The following is a 19,120-nucleotide window of genomic DNA, read 5'->3' as shown; positions in this document are numbered from 1 at the left end:
GGAAAATAAAACAGAAGCTCATTCATTTGCTCATTGCTGAATGAGAATTTCTTGTTCTAAAAATTCTAAGATAGGATCATAATTTCTCATATTTTACTTTCAAAAATCATTTTGAGATAAGACATTAAGAATAAATCCCAACTCCTTATCAGCCCATGGCCTTTCTCTCCTTTCATGTTTTCCCTTCTACACACAATTCCAGCTCTGTTGTCCATCGTCATCACTATTTTTATGGGGTTTTTTTCCCCACTTTAATTGATTGTTTTTCAACTGGGTTAAAGAATTAATACTTCTCACTATCATCTTTTCATCAGAAATTCTCCTTTAAGATATTGAATTAAAAGAATTAACAGGGAGAGCAGCTAGATCTCACACCACCCTGTTAATCCAAGTTCCTGTCAAGGAACTGTGTATCATAATCCAACCATGTTGAAGCATTTATAAGGTAAGAAGGGATGTCTCTTTGAAATTCTCAGTGCTGAGCTATTTTTATGTCAATCTTTATAAAAGAAAGAGACAGTGCATGACATAAGTATGTCTGTCTGTGTGGACAACACAGAACCCTAACTGGGAAAGAAAAAAAATATGTCCTGCTAAGACAGTTTCCTAGCTAAGAGAGTCACTATATGAACACTTTTGTATAGGGTTTAGAGCTAGTTATATGATAAAATTAATTGGAGAATAAACTCTATACAGTTCTCATTTGAAGAATGAACTTTCAATGTATGCTTCAATGTATGCTTCAGTGTACGCTTCAATGTATGCTTCAATGTATGCTTTGGTGGCCATATAATTCATGTATGTACTATAAAATCAGGTTGCAGTTACAGCTGATATTTTAAGAAACCCTTGATCTCCTTTGCTTATGCTTGTTCTCATGGTTTTAATTCTAAAAATTTTAGCTTTATTCCCTGCCTTGGTTCCCCTGGAGCTAACGACCTTCTTGATTGTTTTGCAAAAGATGAGATTTGATGTTTAGTCTCATTATTTTTTCAATGTAGAAGGGATTTGACTTTTAGGGGATGACCCAGCATCCATTCCTCTCCCTAAGAGCATTTCTAATTCCTTTCAGGAAATTAGCTACCCCTCATTGGGTGTATTATGGTAAGAATCCTTTCAAAGTATTTTGCACTCAGTTAAGACCCATATTAGGTCAATAGAATGTCTTTCAAGGGCCTTTGAATCTTGGAGAGAGAGCTTCAAAGACTTGAAAATGTCTAGTGTACACTTAGCCCAGCTGCTCCTCTTAGGAAAGACAGGTGAGTAGGTAGTTTCTTATGCAGTCTCCCAGGGCAGCACTGATTCCTATCCTGGGCCTGTTGCCATACTAGCTCTATAATCTTGGGCAATTTGTTTGATTCTCTGTGCTTATATTTCTTCAGCTGTGAAAAAAGAACAGTAATATCATATTTAATAGGGTTGTTGACAGGATTAAATGAGATAATCCATGTAAAATGCTGAGAACAGCTCTTGGCATTTATCAAGCACCCAATAAATGTTGTCCATTAAGCTTCATTTCTCCAGCCTCACAATAAATTTGATTTGGCTAAATTTATCCTGTATTGGTTTTGTTTCTTGGAGCCCATGAACCATATCTGATTTATCCATCACTTTTTCTTGGTCTTAGATGAGGACTTGTGCCTCTAACCCATCAGCCTGGTCAAATAAAAGCCAAGTTCTCCAAGTCAAGGAGGGAATTAAGACAACCACTACTTGCCCTCTGAGGAAAACGTTAAAGGCCACATGAGCAATACACTTCATTTTTACTAATTCATTTTTCCTTAATAAACCTTGTCTTGAAATAGAAAAATGCTGAATTCCAATTGGAGTTCCAGAAAGAACATCTGCTTAGGGAATAAGATGGACATTAAAACTGTGGCACTTTTTCTTGCCTTCAAGCAATTCCAGTTACAATTATAGCTCATAAGAATGAAATTACATCAGAGGCCTTGGCCAGTCAGCTGAAACCCTTGAAAAGTTAAATCATTCAGTACCCTTTACAGGACTTACTCCATGTGATAAATTCTAGTGGTCAGTCCTCAAAGCAGTATTATACTAACTTGCATAGTTATTGTGTGTGGGCAAAATTCTCTAAGAAGTTAACTAAATTGATATAACAAACTATTGAAATTTAGTCATTAAAAATATTATATAAGATATGTGAATATTACAATTTCTTTAAAAAAAGAAAATTCCATTTGCCTCTCATTAAGTTTACTATTTATCATTTTAATGTTCAATTCACATAGTGTTGACATTTTACAACCTTAAGAAAACATAAAGAGAAAAACATTTAGCCTTTCGACCCCAGTTGCAAATTTGACTTGGAAAAACACTGTATTTTTCATAGTCTGAACAGTTTAACAAAGCTGTTTACATGTCATGCATACCACAGATACCTTGAACTAGTGGTTTTGAATAATAATCTTGATAGCCACCTGGTATTCTGTTAGTAGAAAACAATCTCAAAATATTCTGGTCCTATTTTCATAATAAAGAATTTAACCTTGGAACAAGTTTTGAAAATAATGTAATGGTTTAATGTCCTGTGAAGAGGCTTTTAATTGATTTTTAAGGAAAATCCTCTATTCTGCTTTGCTTCACTGGACAACAAAATTTTAAATGATAATCAAAATATATAAATGTGTGGTCTTGGGAAAGAAGTTTTCTTAGTTAAGCATGCTCATTCATATTGAGGCACTAAACTGGCAGGTTTTGGGGTTAGTTTATTTATTTTTTCTATGAAATCCATGAGAAAAAAAAATTAGCTAGATTTGAATAGGTGTGATTTAACTAGCAGTAAAATAGAAATTTCCATATCCCATTTTAGCTGGAGAAGGTAATGGCACCGCACTCCAGTACTCTTGCCTGGAAAATCCCGTGGACGGAGGAACCTGGTGGGCTACAGTACATGGGGTCGCTAAGAGTCAGACTCGACTGATCAACTTCACTGTCACTTTTCACTTTCATGCATTGGAGAAGGAAATGGCAACCCACTCCAGTGTTCTTGCCTGGAGAATCCCAGGAACGTGGGAGCCTGTTGGGCTGCCGTCTATGGGTTGCACAGAGTCGGACACGACTGAAGTGACTTACAGCAGTAGCAGCATTCTAGCTCACTCTCCAAAGGCAACAGCCCATGGTGGATGTGGTTGATCACACCAATAATGACCAAACTGCAGATCATTGAAGTGCCGTTTGTTGAATACTGTATTTCAACTCAGTTATTCTCCAAGTTTTTTTTTTTTTGTTTTGTTTTTCCCCATTAGGCTGTGTACTGAGATAAAGGGAAAAAATTCTTATTATGCTTCAGAAATTTCACTGAATTCAGCTAAAAGTTAAGCAAAATTCTCTTCCTCTTTTCATCGTAAAAGTTTAACTGCTACTTGGCCCCCAAGTAACAGAAAAAGTCAAACATAATTTTCAATAATGGCATGCTTTATAATTTGGATTACAGAAAAGCAATTTCATTGTGCCACCTCCTCTACTTCTTCAGAGAAGAGTTTAGTCACTGTTCTACATAAGAAAATAACACTAGTACATCTACTGATACTCTCTCCTGTCAGCAGTTCATGTATAAGTAACTTTCTTTTTTTAAACTTCAGAATTCTTGTATCAATGCATTTTAGCAGTGATTTGGTTGGCTTCCAATAACAAAAATGGATTATCAATAAAATAAATATTCATGGTAATTATCTATGAACATGCATTATCTGAACTGGATCTTAACTTTGGATTGGCATTATAATTCTCAACTTTCTGAGGCAGCCAATAAGAAACGTTAGTAAATATAATGCACACACATTTCAGTTTCCTGTCCTATAGTCAGTCTTTATCTGATGGAAGCTGAGAAAGATATTCTAGGAAATACTGCAGAAAATTTACTTTGTTTTCACTTTATGATCAAGTTTCTGATCATATGTTTCTGATCACTCACTGTGAAATTTTATTGTTAATATAGTCACTTAAGTAAAATTACTACTTTTTTAGCTACAACAGAGAAAACTTTAAAAAAATCCCTTGTTGGAACTTCCCTGGTGGTCTAGTGGCTAATACTCCCAATACAAAGGCCTGGGGTGCAATCCTGGTCAGGATACTAGATCCCACATGTGGTGACTAAGAGTTCACATGTCAACAACTAAAGCTCCCAAGTTCTGCAACAAAGACCTGGCATAGTCAAATAAATAAATAAATATTTTTTAAAAGAAGCAAGTATTTGTAGAAAGAGAAAACAATGCTTTAAAAAAATTACTCTCTTGTCAATTACTAGGACTGATTCTAGTAATATTATTCTCTAAGAACAAACGAAACTGAAAGTTGCAGTCATGGCTTTTTAAAATTGCTGTTTACTAGACCTTTTGAAATATTACATCCTAAAAATAATGTGAATAAAATGTCAGATTTATTAGAACATGCTTTACATTTAGATGCATTAACCTGAAGTAAATAGGATATGGAATAATAGCTGGAAAATTTAATTTATGGTTAGAATATCATCAATTCAAAGTTATTTGACTGTGTCCTAAGAACTGGCAACTAAATTTCTATTTCTTTGTACATGAACTTATATTTATGTTTTTAATAAGATCTACTGCTTTTATATACTGCTTTTTTCAATTCATCAACAATTTTGAGAAGTCAATAGAAATAAAAACTTAAATATTTACAAACTTTAAAACTAATTCTGAAAGGATTTCTGATGTTAAACTATTTTATCTCTGTCATCATTGTTTCCAGAACTTTGCTGTCAGTGATCTCCATTTTCTGTATATTTATGTGGTTGATTACAAAAATGACCATACTTTTACTCCTTCCTGTGTTTGCAACCTTTTAAGTCCTTGAATCTCTACTCCCCAAAACTGAGCTGACTTTGTGGCTTGCTTTGGCAAATAAAATGAAGCAAATGTAATCACGTAGCAGTTCTAAGACTAGACCACCAGAGAAGGGCGAGCTTCCCTCTCTACTGGAACTATTCCTCACCACCATATGAGGAAGCCTGGGCTAATCTGATGGATATTGACACTGTGTGAACTAGAGCTGAGTTGACCCATTGTCCTACCCAAGGTCCTAGACAGATGACAAAGTCCAGCCAAGATCAGCAAAGCTGTTCAGGAGCCCAGATAAGAAGAAAAACTCCTCAGCTGAGTCCAGCTTCAATTGCTATCCAGGAAAGTCATGAACTAAATCAATGGCAGCTGTTTTAAGCCACTAAGTTTTGAGGTGGTTTATTACATTGCAATAGTTAATTCAATTAGACATTGAAAAGGGCTTCCCTGGTGGCTCAGCAGTAAAGAATCCATCTGCAATGAAGGAGAAGCAGGTTCAGTCCCTGAGTTGGGAAGATCCCCTGGAGAAAGAAATGGCTACCCTATTCAGTATTCTTGCCTGGGAAATCCCATGGACAGAGGGCTATACAGTCCATGGGGTCACAAAGAGTCAGACACAACTGGGAGACTAGACAGGAAAAACACAGACATGGAAAAGTTTACTAGATTTGGGCTACAAGTTGATACATCACTATGGGATGTCATTCTTTAATACATCTTTCATTTAACAAGGATTCCTATAAGAAATGTCAATGGGGTGCTCGCTTCGGCAGCACATGTAATAAAATTGGAATGATACAGAGAAGATTAGCATGGCCCCTGCTCAAGGATGACACACAAATTAGTGAAGAGTTCCATATTTTTCATCATCCTCTACATAGAAAACCCTAAAGACTCTATCAGAAAATTACTAGAGGTAATCAACAAATATTGTAAAGTAGCAGGATATAAAATTAACACACAGAAATCCCTTGCATTCCTATACACTAACAATGAGAAAACAGAAAGAGAAATTAAGGAAACAATACCATTCACCATTGCAACAAAAAGAATAAAATACTTAGGAGTATATCTACCTAAAGAAACAAAAGACCTATACATAGAAAACTATAAAACACTGATGAAAGAAATCAAAGAGGACACAAACAGATGGAGAAACATACCGTGTTCATGGATTGGAAGAATCAATATTGTCAAAATGGCTATACTACCCAAAGCAATCTATAGATTCAATGCAATCCCTATCAAGCTACCAATGGTATTTTTCACAGATCTAGAACAAATAATTTCACAATTTGTATGGAAAAACAAAAAACTTTGACTAGCCAAAGTAATCTTGAGGAAGAAGATGGAACTGGAGGAATCAACCTGCCTGACTTCAGTCTCTACTACAAAGCCACAGTCATCAAGACAGTATGGTACTGGCACAAAGACAGAAATATAGATCAATGGAACAGAATAGAAAGCCCAGAGATAAATCCACACACCTATGGACACCTTATCTTTGACAAAGGAGGCAAGAATACACAATGGAAAAAAGACAACCTCTTTAACAAGTGGTGCTGGGAAACCTGGTCAACCACTTGTAAAAGAATGAATCTAGAACACTTTCTAACACCATACACAAAAATAAAGTCAAAATGGATTAAAGACCTAAATGTAAGACCAGAAACTATAAAACTCCTAGAGGAGAACATAGGCAAAACACTTTCTGACATAAATCACAGCAGGATCCTCTATGACCCACCTCCCAGAATATTGGGAATAAAAGCAAAAATAAACAAATGGGACCTAATGAAACTTAAAAGCTGGGGGGAGGAGCCAAGATGGCGGAGGAGTAGGATGGGGAGACCACTTTCTCTCCTACAAATTCATCAAAAGAATAACTGAACGCAGAGCAAACGTCGCAAAACAACTTCTGATTGCTAGCTGAGGTCATCAGGCGCCCAGAAAAGCAGCCCATTGTCTTCGAAAGGAGGTAGGACAAAATATAAAAGATTAAAAGTGAGACAAAAGAGCTAAGGACGGAGACCCGTCCCGGGAAGGGAGTCTTAGGCGGCCTTGCTTGGGCTAGGGTCCGGGCCTGAGTGCCCTGAGGACAATCGGAGGGAGCTTCTGTGAGTTGCCAACTTGAACTGTGGGAGACCAAAGGAGAGAGAGTAAATTAAACGGCCCGAACACACTGCCGGCCGTTCGCAGAAGAAAGAGACCGAGAAAATCCAGAGAAGAGCTCGCAGGCTGCGGACCGGCCCAGCCCCGCCGGAGGCAGGAGGCAGGGGGGAGGGGAAGGTCGCGGCGAGACACAGGGCGCAGGCACCCGACCGGCGCGGGCGGGGACTGGGGCTGGGGACGCAGAGGGCGGAAGGCGCGCGCACCCGACTGGCGTCAGCGGAAACTGAGACTGGGTCCGCGGAAGGGAGTGGGCGCGCCACACCTGGGGATAGTGCGCCCATCAAGCCCCTCGCTGCATGGACCGCTCTGACGGGGAAGGCACAGAGAGCAGGCGCAGCTTTTCCTTCCGCGCTTTTGTGTAACACCCGAGGGCTGGAACCTAGCGCAGCGCGGGGCACGCTCCATATAGAACAGCCGGGAGCCTGAGCAGCGCAGACGCAGAAAGCAGTGTCAGCCCCTCCCTGCAGCGCCAGCCCCTCCCTGCCGCGCAGAGCGACGGAACTAGCTACCTGAATAAGAGTCCATCTCCGCCCGCCTGTGTCAGGGCGGAAATGAGGCTCTGAAGAGACCGGCAAACAGAAGCCAAATAAACAAAGGGAACCGCCTCAGAAGGGACTGGTGCAACAGATTAAAATCCCTCTAGAAAACACCGACTACACCGGAAGGGGCCTGTAGATATCGAGAAGTGTAAGCTGGAATGAGAAGCTATCTGAAACTGAGCCGAACCCACACTGACCGCAACAGCTCCAGAGAAACTCCTAGATATAATTTTACTTTTTTCTTTTCTTTTTTTTTTCTTTTTTATTTTTTCTTTTTTATTATTTTTTCTTTTTTTCTTTTTTCTTTTTTATTTTTTCTCTTTTATTTTCCTTTAAAATCCCCTATTACTCCCCCATTACTCCTTAACTTTCATTTCCATAGATTTTTACAATTTTTTTAATTAGGGGAAAAAAAAATTTTTTTTCTTTCTTTTTTTCTTTTTCTTTTTTTTTCTTCTTTTTTTTCTTTCCTTTTTCTCTTCTATTTTCTATTTTTCTTTTTCTCTTATTTCTTTTAAAGTCCTCTAGTACTCCTCTACTACTCCTTAATTTTCATTTTCAATACACTATAACCTTACAAAAAAAAAAGAGAGAAGCCCAATTTTTAAATCGAAGATTATTCTCTGCCAATCTTGACTCTCTGTTTTCTACCTCAGAACACCTCTATTTCCTCCTTTCCCCTTCTCTTCCCAATCCAATTCTGTGAATCTTTGTAGGTGACTGGGCTACGGAGAACACTCTGGGAACAGACAGCTGCGTAGATCTGTCTCTCTCCTCTTGAGTCCCCCTTTTTCTCTTCCTGCTCATCTCTATCTCCCTCCTCCCTCTCCTCTTCTTCATGTAACTCTGTGAACCTCTCTGGGTGTCCCTAACGGGGGAGAATCTTTTTGCCATTAACCTAGAAGTTTTCTTATCAGTGCTGTATAGTTGGAGAAGTCCTGAGACTACAGGAAGAATAAAACTGAAATCCAGAGGCAGGAGACTTAAGCCCAAAACCTGAGAACACCAGAAAACTCCTGACTACATGGAACTTTAAGTAATAAGTGACTGTCCAAAAGCCTCCATACCTACACTGAAACCAACCACCACCCAAGAGCCAATAAGTTTTAGAGCAAGACATACCACACAAATCTCCAGCAACACAGGAACATAGCCGCGGACATCAACATACAGGCGGCCCAAGGACACACCTAACACATAGACCCATCTCAAAACTCATTACTGGGCACTCCATTGCTCTCCAAAGAGAAGAAATCAAATTGCATGCACCAGTACACTGACGCAAGCTTCCCTAACCAGGAAACCTTGACAAGCCAATCGTCTAACCCCACCCACTGGGTAAATCCTCCACAATAAAAAGGAACCACAGACCTCCAGAATACAGAAAGCCCACTCCAGACACAGCAATCTAAACAAGATGAAAAGGCACAGAAATACCCAACAGGTAAAGGAACATGAAAAATGCCCATCAAGTCAAACAAAAGAGGAGGAGATAGGGAATCTACCTGAAAAAGAATTTAGAATAATGATAATAAAAATGATCCAAAATCTTGAAAACAAAATGGAGTTACAGATAAATAGCCTGGAGACAAAGATTGAAAAGATACAAGAAATGTTTAATAAAGACCTAGAAGAAATAAAAAAGAGTCAATTAAAAATGAATAATGCAATGAATGAGATCAAAAACACTTTGGAGGGAACCAACAGCTGTCTGTTCCCAGAGTGTTCTCCGTAGCCCAGTCACCAAGGGAACGGAAGCAGAAGATAGGATAAGTGAGATAGAAGATAAAATGGTGGAAATAAATGAAGCAGAGAGGAAAAAAGAAAAAAGGATCAAAAGAAATGAGGACAACCTCAGGGACCTCTGGGACAATGTGAAACGCCCCAACATTCGAATCATAGGAGTTCCAGAAGAAGAAGACAAAAAGAAAGGCCATGAGAAAATACTCGAGGAGATAATAGCTGAAAACTTCCCTAAAATGGGGAAGGAAATAGCCACCCAAGTCCAAGAAGCCCAGAGAGTCCCAAACAGGATAAACCCAAGGCGAAACACCCCAAGACACATATTAATCAAACTAACAAAGATCAAACACAAAGAACAAATATTAAAAGCAGCAAGGGAGAAACAACAAATAACACACAAAGGGATTCCCATAAGGATAACAGCTGATCTATCAATAGAAACCCTCCAGGCCAGAAGGGAATGGCAGGACGTACTGAAAGTAATGAAAGAGAATAACCTACAACCTAGATTACTGTATCCAGCAAGGATCTCATTCAGATATGAAGGAGAACTCAAAAGCTTTACAGATAAGCAAAAGCTGAGAGAATTCAGCACCACCAAACCAGCTCTTCAACAAATGCTAAAGGATCTTCTCTAGACAGGAAACACAGAAAGGTTGTATAAACGTGAACCCAAAACAACAAAGTAAATGGCAATGGGACCACACCTATCAATAATTACCCTAAATGTAAATGGGTTGAATGCCCCAACCAAAAGACAAAGACTGGCTGAATGGATACAAAAACAAGACCCCTATATATGCTGTCTACAAGAGACCCACCTCAAAACAAGAGACACATACAGACTGAAAGTGAAGGGCTGGAAAAAAATATTTCATGCAAACGGAGACCAAAAGAAAGCAGGAGTCGCAATACTCATATCAGATAAAATAGACTTTCAAATAAAGGATGTGAAAAGAGACAAAGAAGGACACTACATAATGATCAAAGGATCAATCAAAGAAGAAGATATAACAATTATAAATATATATGCACCCAACATAGGAGCACCGCAATATGTACGGCAAACGCTAACGAGTATGAAAGAGGAAATTAATAGTAACACAATAATAGTGGGAGACTTTAATACCCCACTCACAACTATGGATAGATCAACTAAACAGAAAATTAACAAGGAAACACAAACCTTAAATGACACAATGGACCAGCTAGACCTAATTGATATCTATAGGACATTTCACCCCAAAACAATCAACTTCACCTTTTTCTCAAGTGCACACGGAACATTCTCCAGAATAGATCACATCCTGGGCCATAAATCTGGTCTTGGAAAATTCGAAAAAATTAAAATCATTCCAGTCATCTTTTCTGACCACAGTGCAGTAAGATTAGATCTCAATTACAGGAAAAAAAATTGTTAAAAATTCAAACATATGGAGGCTAAATAACACGCTTCTGAATAACCAACAAATCATAGAAGAAATCAAAAAAGAAATCAAAATATGTATAGAAATGAATGAAAATGAAAACACAACAACCCAAAACCTATGGGACACTGTAAAAGCAGTGCTAAGGGGAAGGTTCATAGCATTACAGGCTTACATCAAGAAACAAGAAAAAAACCAAATAAATAACCTAACTCTACACCTAAAGCAACTAGAGAAGGAAGAAATGAAGAACCCCAGGGTTAGCAGAAGGAAAGAAATCTTAAAAGTCAGGGCAGAAATAAATGCAAAAGAAACTAAAGAGACCATAGCAAAAATCAACAAAGCTAAAAGCTGGTTTTTTGAAAAAATAAACAAAATTGACAAGCCATTAGCAAGACTCATTAAGAAACAAAGAGAGAAGAACCAAATTAACAAAATTAGAAATGAAAATGGAGAGATCACAACAGACAACACTGAAATACAAAGGATCATCAGAGACTACTACCAGCAGCTCTATGCCAATAAAATGGACAACTTGGATGAAATGGACAAATTCTTAGAAAAGTATAACTTTCCAAAACTGAACCAGGAAGAAATAGAAGATCTTAACAGATCCATCACAAGCAAGGAAATCGAAACTGTAATCAAAAATCTTCCAGCAAACAAAAGCCCAGGACCAGATGGCTTCACAGCTGAATTCTACCAAAAATTTAGAGAAGAGCTAACACCTATCTTACTCAAACTCTTCCAGAAAATTGCAGAGGAAGGTAAGCTTCCAAACTCATTCTATGAGGCCACCATCACCCTAATTCCAAAACCAGACAAAGATGCCACAAAAAAAGAAAACTACAGGCCAATATCACTGATGAACATAGATGCAAAAATCCTTAACAAAATTCTAGCAAACAGAATCCAACAACATATTAAAAAAATCATACACCATGACCAAGTGGGCTTTATCCCAGGAATGCAAGGATTCTTTAATATCTGCAAATCAATCAATGTAATACACCACATTAACAAATTGAAAGATAAAAATCATATGATTATCTCAATAGATGCAGAGAAAGCCTTTGACAAAATTCAACACTCATTTATGATTAAAACTCTCCAAAAAGCAGGAATAGAAGGAACATACCTCAACATAATAAAAGCTATATATGACAAACCCACAGCAAGCATCACCCTCAATGGTGAAAAATTGAAAGCATTTCCCCTGAAATCAGGAACAAGACAAGGGTGCCCACTCTCACCACTACTATTCAACATAGTGTTGGAAGTTTTGGCCACAGCAATCAGAGCAGAAAAAGAAGTAAAAGGAATCCAGATAGGAAAAGAAGAAGTGAAACTCTCCCTGTTTGCAGATGACATGATCCTCTACATAGAAAACCCTAAAGACTCTTCCAGAAAATTACTAGAGCTAATCAATGAATATAGTAAAGTTGCAGGATATAAAATTAACACACAGAAATCCCTTGCATTCCTATATACTAACAATGAAAAAACAGAAAGAGAAATTAAGGAAACAATACCATTCACCATTGCAACAAAAAGAATAAAATACTTAGGAGTATATCTACCTAAAGAAACAAAAGACCTATACATAGAAAACTATAAAACACTGATGAAAGAAATCAAAGAGGACACAAACAGATGGAGAAACATACCGTGTTCATGGATTGGAAGAATCAATATTGTCAAAATGGCTATTCTACCTAAAGCAATCTATAGATTCAATGCAATCCCTATCGAGTTACCAACGGTATTTTTCACAGAACTAGACCAAAGAATTTCACAATTTGTATGGAAATACAAAAAACCTCGAATAGCCAAAGTAATCTTGAGAAAGAAGAATGGAACTGGAGGAATCAACCTGCCTGACTTCAGACTCTACTACAAAGCCACAGTCATCAAGACAGTATGGTACTGGCACAAAGACAGAAATATAGATCAATGGAACAGAATAGAAAGCCCAGAGATAAATCCACACACCTATGGACACCTTATCTTTGACAAAGGAGGCAAGAATACACAATGGAAAAAAGACAACCTCTTTAACAAGTGGTGCTGTGATAACTGGTCAACCACTTGTAAAAGAATGAATCTAGAGCACTTTCTAACACCATACACAAAAATAAACTCAAAATGGATTAAAGATCTAAATGTAAGACCAGAAACTATAAAACTCCTAGAGGAGAACATAGGCAAAACACTTTCTGACATAAATCACAGCAAGATCCTCTATGACCCACCTCCCAGAATATTGGAAATAAAAGCAAAACTAAACAAATGGGACCTAATGAAACTTAAAAGCTTTTGCACTACAAAGGAAACTATAAGTAAGGTGAAAAGACAGCCCTCAGATTGGGAGAAAATAATAGCAAATGAAGAAACAGACAAAGGACTAATCTCAAAAATATACAAGCAACTCCTGAAGCTCAATTCCAGAAAAATAAATGACCCAATCAAAAAATGGGCCAAAGAACTAAACAGACATTTCTCCAAAGAAGACATACAGATGGCTAACAAACACATGAAAAGATGCTCAACATCACTCATTATTAGAGAAATGCAAATCAAAACCACAATGAGGTAGCATTACTCGCCAGTCAGGATGGTTGCTATCCAAAAGTCTACAAGCAATAAATGCTGGAGAGGGTGTGGAGAAAAGGGAACCCTCTTACACTGTTGGTGGGAATGCAAACTAGTACAGCCGCTATGGAAAACAGTGTGGAGATTTCTTAAAAAACTGGAAATAGAACTGCCATATGACCCAGCAATCCCACTTCTGGGCATACACACTGAGGAAACCAGATCTGAAAGAGGCACGTACACCCCAATGTTCATCGCAGCACTGTTTATAATAGCCAGGACATGGAAGCAACCTAGATGCCCATCAGCAGATGAATGCATAAGGAAGCTGTGGTACATATACACCATGGAATATTACTCAGCCATTAAAAAGAATTCATTTGAATCAGTCCTAATGAGATGGATGAAACTGGAGCCCCTTATACAGAGTGAAGTAAGCCAGAAAGATAAAGAACATTACAGCATACTAACACATATATATGGAATTTAGAAAGATGGTAACGATAACCCTATATGCAAAATGGAAAAAGAGACACAGAAATACAGAACAGACTTTTGAACTCTGTGGGAGAATGTGAGGGTGGGATATTTCAAAAGAACAGCATGTATACTATTTATGGTGAAACAGATCACCAGCCCAGGTGGGATGCATGAGACAAGTGCTCGGGCCTGGTGCACTGGGAAGACCCAGAGGAATCGGGTGGAGAGGGAGGTGGGAGGGGGGTTCGGGATGGGGAATACGTGTAAATCTATGGCTGATTCATATCAATGTATGACCAAAAAAATAAAAATTAAAAAAAATAAATAAATAAATAAAAATGGGAAAAAAAAAAGAAACTTAAAAGCTTTTGCACAACAAAGGAAACTATAAGTAAGGTGAAAAGACAGCCCGCAGATTGGGAGAAAATAATAGCAAATGAAGCAACAGACAAAGGATTAATCCCAAAAATATACAAGCAACTCCTGAAGCTCAATTCCAGAAAAATAAATGACCCAATCAAAAAATGGGCCAAAGAACTAAACAGACATTTCTCCAAAGAAGACATACAGATGACTAACAAACACATGAAAAGATGTTCAACATCACTCATTATCAGAGAAATGCAAATCAAAACCACAATGAGGTACCAATACACGCAAGTCAGGATGACTGCTATCCAAAAGTCTACAAGCAATAAATGCCTGGAGAGGGTGTGGAGAAAAGGGAACCCTCTTACACTGTTGGTGGGAATGCAAACTAGTACAGCCACTATGGAGAAGTGTGGAGATTTCTTTAAAAACTGGAAATAGAACTGCCATATGACCCAGCAATCCCACTTCTGGGCATACACACTGAGGAAACCAGATCTGAAAGAGATACGTGCACCCCAATGTTCATCGCAGCACTGTTTATAATAGTCAGGACATGGAGGCAACCTAGATGCACATCAGCAGACCAATGGATAAGGAAGCTGTGGTACGTATACACCATGGAATATTACTCAGCCATTAAAAAGAATTCATTTGAATCAATCCTAATGAGATGGATGAAACTGGAGCCCATTATACAGAGTGAAGTAAGCCAGAAAGATAAAGACCAATACAGTATACTAAAGCATATATATGGAATTTAGAAAGATGGTAATGATAACCCTATATGCAAAACAGAAAAAGAGACACAAATGTACGGAACAGAATTTTGGACTCTATGGGAGAAGGCAAGGGCAGGATGTTTTGAGAGAACAGCATCAAAACATGTATATTATCTAGGGTGAAACAGATCACCAGCCCAGGCTGGATGCATGAGACAAGTGCTCGGGCCTGGTGCACTGGGAAGACCCAGAGGGATCGGGTGGAGAGGGAGGTGGGAGGGGGGATCGGGATGGGGAACACATGTAAATCCATGGATGATTCATGTCAATGTATGACAAAAACCACTACAATATTGTGAAGTAATTAGCCTCCAACTAATAAAAATAAATGGAAAAATAAATAAATAAAAGTAATGAGAAGCAAAAAAAAAAAAAAAAGAAAGAAATGTCAATGGGATATGTTGCCTCCTTTGTCGTTATTTAGAATCATGTATTCTACAGTATGTTGTAATTGTTTTACTGAAAACTAAGGGACGTTCTCCTATGTCTCACTCATTGTCTTTTCCTCTCCTTTTCCTTTGTCTATTGTATTTACTTTCTCTCTCTCTTTCTCTTACAAAAGAATATGACCAAATCATAGCACAAGCGATAGAGATAGCTTATTCTTTCTATTGGCAAATTAAGTTACTTACTGACTAACACAGAAATCTATCAGAACCTAATTCCTAGACTTTTTCTCAAAACATTTGGCACAAGAGTTTAACAATGTGCAACTTTGTCTATTCTGCTTTCCATTGTCCATTAGGGATTTAATAAAATGTTCAGAAATGATGATGGAAAGTTCCAATGGCTTTTTTATTATTTCCACTTAATGAAGTTATCTGAATGGAATAGAGATTGTCATGCTTTTACTTCAAGTAGCTTTTCAGCAATTTCTACATAATTATATTCCCTAAATGTGCTAGACTTCTCGGAAATTATTTGAAACATATTTTAAAACACATACTTTCCCTTTCAATTCGTTTTTCTACTGAGTCTTTAAAATTTTAGTTATATAAATATGCTATCACAAAAAATGAGATCTCAAAAATAGTATACAATATAACTAAAGGCATTCTAATTTAATCATATTATAACATATTTATTTTCTTTATATGTATCTGTTATTTGAGAGACCAAACTGACTTTTCCCAGCCATGACTTATAACTTTGTGTTACTAAGTTTTTCTCAACCATAGGACTTTAAATCATGGAGGCTGGTACAGTGCAATTTTTCTAAATGACTGTGAGTTTTTTTAAAAGAAGAATTTGTATTTGAATACATTTATTTGCTAAGAAACATTTGTGAGATAAATTAATGCATTCACTTTACTAGATAGTGGGAATACAAAGACTTTTTTCTTCATTCGGGTGCTCATCATGAGGAAGAAGACAATAACAGAAACAGAAATAATTTGTGGCATGGTATAGAGGATTGAATAATGAGCAAGAAGAAAGAGAATGGAATAACCCTTCCTGAAAAGTTAAGAAATCTTCATAAAAGAAGAAACTTTAGATACATCCTTTTATTTGTCAACTATGAAGAAACAGCACAGATGTACAGGCAGAGGAACTGTTTTAATTACCTTTCATTCACTCCACTGGTGAAGAAAGGATTCTTGCCTTATAACTATAAGAATGGCTGAACATAACGTCACCCAACACTGAACAACTGAGATCAACTGCAGTTAGTCACCTATACTCACAGCCAGGAGGCGGACATTGCATCACACAGGGCCACACGGGTGTGCACTCAAGAAGAGAATGAGCAAATGGGGGCTGGGGGAGGCAGGCTTTATAGTATCAAGGAGGCAAGATACCCCCTGACTCCTTTAAGATGATATATCACTGAACTGTTGGGATAATACTATGGCTATCAGGGAAGTAAAGCCCACTACTCAGGGATAAGCAAAACTGTGTCTGGTTCCTTGAGAAATGGGGTTGTTTCTCTAAGAAACCTTATCAGTGGAAACAGAGTAAGGAGGGAAATTTATACTTAAGCCATTATAGATGCTCCTGATTTTATGATCTCAAGGAAGCACACAATTTTGAGTCTTTAAGGCTCATACCATAAGAATGGAAGTTTTATAAAAATGGTGAAAAGTTTCATGTGTTGGGGCATGGATAGGTAGAAGGTGACAAAGGTGGAAAGCTTTGTACATATACTTCGTGTCTCTGACATATCTTTATGAAAATAGTAATTCTGTCTCTCTTCTTCAGATTGTATACCCAGCACCCAGAAGAACACTTGATACATAAGTAAGTTTCAAAAAGTGATTTGAATGAATTAATAAAATAATAGTTTTTGGTAAGACTAATGTTTTTATTTAGATACACAGATAAATAAAACCTGGCCCCTCACTCACAGTCACATTTTCTAGCAAAGACAGAACCAAATATAGCCATATAATTTGACTATTAAAATCATACTCAAGTATTATGTTTGGGTGTGGATTTTTAAGAAACTCATAAACTAGAGTTTAGATTTAATTCTATAATTGGTAGAGAAATGAAAGAGGATTTTAAGGATTATAGTTAAACAATTAGATTTGTTGTTTAAGTGGAACACCCTGATAGCAAGGAGAAATTACAACTGAATTAGGAAGAGGCTGAAGTTTGTGAGACAGTGAGTTATGCTAGTCAAGGGAAGCCATTATAGCTTACATAGCAATATTTGGCAGGGGTGGGGGTATTGATAGACTTGAGAAACTTCAAATTTCTTTGGGAGGACCAGTTCAGTTCAGTTCAGTCACTCAGTCATGTCCAACTCTTTGCGACCCCATGAACTGCAGCATGCCAGGCCTCCCTGTCCATCACCAACTCCCAGAGTTCACCCAAACCCATGTCCATTGAGTCGGTGATGCCATCCAACCATCTCATCCTCTGTCGTCCTCTTCTCCTCCTGCCCTCAATCTTTCCCAGCATCAGGGTCTTCTCAAATGAGTCAGCTCTTCGCATCAGGTGGCCAAAGTATTGGAGTTTCAGCTTCAGCATCAGTCCTTCCAATGAACACCCAGGACTGATCTCCTATAGGATGGACTGGTTGGATCTCCTTGAAGTCCAAGGGACTCTCAAGAGTCTTCTCCAACACCACAGTTTAAAAGCATCAATTCTTTGGCACTCAGCATTCTTTATAGTCCAACTCTCACATCCGTACATGATCACTGGAAAAACCATAGCCTTGACTAGATGGACCTTTGTTGACAAAGTAATGTCTCTGCTTTTTAAAATGCTGTCTAGGTTGGTCATAACTTTCCTTCTGAGGAGTAAGTGTCTTTTAATTTCATGGCTGCAATCACCATCTGCAGTGATTTTGGAGCCCAGAAAAGTAAAGCCAGCCACTGTTTCCCCATCTATTTGCCATGAAGTGATGGGAACAAATGACATGATCTTAGTTTTCTGAATGTTGAGGGTTTTTTTCCTTTATTTATTTATTTATTTTTTCAGTGGGTTTTGTCATACATTGATATGAATCAGCCATAGATTTACACGTATTCCCCATCCTGATCCCCCCTCCCACCTCCCTCTCCACCTGATTCCTCTGGGTCTTCCCAGTGCACCAGGCCTGAGCACCTGTCTCATGCATCCCACCTTGGATGGTCTTCTGTTTTGAATGTTGAGTTTTAAGCCAGCTTTTTTCACTCTCCTCTTTCACTTTCGTCAAGAGGCTCTTTAGTTCTTCTTCGCTTTCTGCCATAAGGGTGGTGTCATCTGCATATCTGAGATCATTGATATTTCTCCCAGCAGTCTTGATTCCAGCTTGTGTTTCCTCCAGCCCAGCATTTCTCATGATGTACTCTGCATATAAGTTAAATAAGCAGGGTGACAATATACAGCCTTGTACTCCTTTTCCTATTTGGAACCCATCTGCTGTTCCATGTCCAGTTCTAACTGTTGCTTCCTGACCTGCATACAGGCTTCTCAAGAGGCAGATCAGGTGGTCTGGTATTCCTATATCTTTTGGAATTTTCCACAGTTTATTGTGATCCACACAGTCTTTGCGAGGATAAACCCTAGAAAAACTTAACAACTTGAGGTACCAACATGAAAAAAAAAATACAGGTATGAGAATTAAAACACTTGAACAATGAATATGGAGCAAGGGGACTTCCCATTTCAGTGTAAAGAATGCTGTTTTTGTTCAGTCGCCCAGCCCTGTGTGGCTCTTTGTGACCAAATGGACTGCTGCACACCAGGCCTCCCAGTCCCTCACC

At 38.1% G+C, this 19,120-nt stretch overlaps 1 non-coding gene across 1 annotated transcript; it reads left to right on the top strand.

Moving 5' to 3' along the window:
- The first annotated feature begins 5,580 nt into the window (after window positions 1-5,580).
- Window positions 5,581-5,687, top strand: LOC122685653. Its single transcript, XR_006338503.1, has one exon. It is a non-coding gene; the product is annotated as a U6 spliceosomal RNA (small nuclear RNA).
- The last annotated feature ends 13,433 nt before the right edge of the window (window positions 5,688-19,120 follow it).

Source organism: Cervus elaphus, chromosome 28 (genome assembly GCF_910594005.1).
Source record: "Cervus elaphus chromosome 28, mCerEla1.1, whole genome shotgun sequence".
Classification (NCBI taxonomy): Eukaryota; Metazoa; Chordata; class Mammalia; order Artiodactyla; family Cervidae; genus Cervus; species Cervus elaphus.
The sequence above is the reverse complement of the archived record's forward strand: the minus strand, read 5'-3'. Positions and strand labels throughout refer to the sequence as shown.